Source organism: Hyla sarda, chromosome 12, assembly GCF_029499605.1.
Source record: "Hyla sarda isolate aHylSar1 chromosome 12, aHylSar1.hap1, whole genome shotgun sequence".
Taxonomy (NCBI): Eukaryota; Metazoa; Chordata; class Amphibia; order Anura; family Hylidae; genus Hyla; species Hyla sarda.
Genome location: NC_079200.1, coordinates 16,041,247 through 16,042,767, shown reverse-complemented (window position 1 = coordinate 16,042,767; position 1,521 = coordinate 16,041,247). Strand labels below are relative to the sequence as shown.

The 1,521-nt window shown below is 50.2% G+C and overlaps 1 non-coding gene across 1 annotated transcript; it reads left to right on the top strand.

Annotated features, from left to right (window-relative positions):
• Nucleotides 1-418: 418 nt before the first annotated feature.
• On the top strand, nucleotides 419-605 carry LOC130297171 (U2 spliceosomal RNA). Its single transcript, XR_008849438.1, has one exon. It is a non-coding gene; the product is annotated as a U2 spliceosomal RNA (small nuclear RNA).
• The last annotated feature ends 916 nt before the right edge of the window (nucleotides 606-1,521 follow it).

The window sequence follows — 1,521 nt, the reverse complement described above, 5'->3', positions numbered from 1 at the left end:
CTGCTGGCACTGTTTCGTCGGCCAGCCGAGTCTCCTCGACTTCAGGTAAGTGTCTGTTTCTGGGTCCTTTTGCCAACATTTCGTCAATGCTGTCAAGGGTGAATTTAGTGAGGAGGGTGCTGAAGAGAGGAGTCCAAAATGTTTCTGCAGAATGAAGTCATGGATGGGAAAAGTCAACAAGGTGGTTTGGGCAAGATGGAGAAGAATAGAGAATGACTCAGATTAGAGAAGACGTTGAGAGTCACTGGATGTAACTGCGCTGTATCTTTACTACTGGAGCTCAGCTCGGACCTTCACTTGATAACACTCCTCAACTCCAGGTGAGTGTCTGTTTCTGGGTCCTTCTGCCACCATTTAGTGAATGCTGGCAAGAGTGAATTTAGTGAGGAGGGTGCTGGAGCAAGGAGTCTAAAATATTATCGCTTCTCGGCCTTTTGGCTAAGATCAAGTGTAGTATCTGTTCTTCTCAGTTTTAATGCCGGTGGCAAGCTACGCCGGTATGGGGCTGGTGGGGATGGGTGCTGCATGGAGGGTGCAGGTGTACCAGGGCTTTCCGGGGCTGGTTCTGAGGAATCAGCTCGTCGGCTGCCCCGATGTGACCTGTTCTCTCCGGGTCTCGCCATGAGGCTGAGAGGGTCTAGAGCTGAGGTACTTTTGTGCCTCGGGGAGTGGTGACCCCGAGGTGCCGAAACTCACTGGGTATACTGGCTCACTGAGTGGAAGCACGGGCACCATAATCTCTTCATCCTGTGGCACTCACCTCTTGATTCCCTGCCTTCTGGCTAGGATCAGAGAAATGTTTATAGATCCGGGCAGTATATCTGCACACATTCACTTTTTTTTTGTTTTTGTCTCACTGTGTCACTTTTTGTGTGTTGTGTGTTCACAGGATTTGTCAGGATGTGGTAGCCCTTCTGGGTGTCCCTCCTGGCGGTCTAGGGGAGGTGGGTGTGGCCATTAGGTTTCGCACCTCCCTGCAAACATCCCGGGTACTCCTGCTTTGGCAGGGTACCTACCATTATCGGCTCTGCGGGCAGATACCTTGGCTAACGCCAAGGGGGATGCCGGGAGCATTTGTGGTCCCCTAGTAGCTTCGGCGAAAAGGGACATCGAACCTAGAACCTCGCAGGTACCTTTTGGTCAGGAGGCGAAGGGTAAGGTTTGTTGGGGGGCCTTTCTCCTATCGGAGAAGGGCTTGCGATAGACCGCATCCTTTGTGCATGTTTTTTTTTTAGTGTAACACGTTTGCACTCTTTCTTGCACTTTGGGTGATTCGAGAGCACGTTCCTCGGCTCTTAGATAAAAAAAAAGGAGTCTAAAATATTTCTACCGAGAAATTTTGCAGCATTGAGTCGTGGATGGGGAAAGTCATGGTGGTTTGGGCCAGATGGAGAAAAAAAGAGATTGACTCAGATTAGAGAAGACATCAAGAGTCACTGGATAAAACTGCACTGTGCCCTAGACTGAAGGTACCAGACTTGGTTTCACAGGACACGGCTGGACGATGAGCTGAGATGTTCT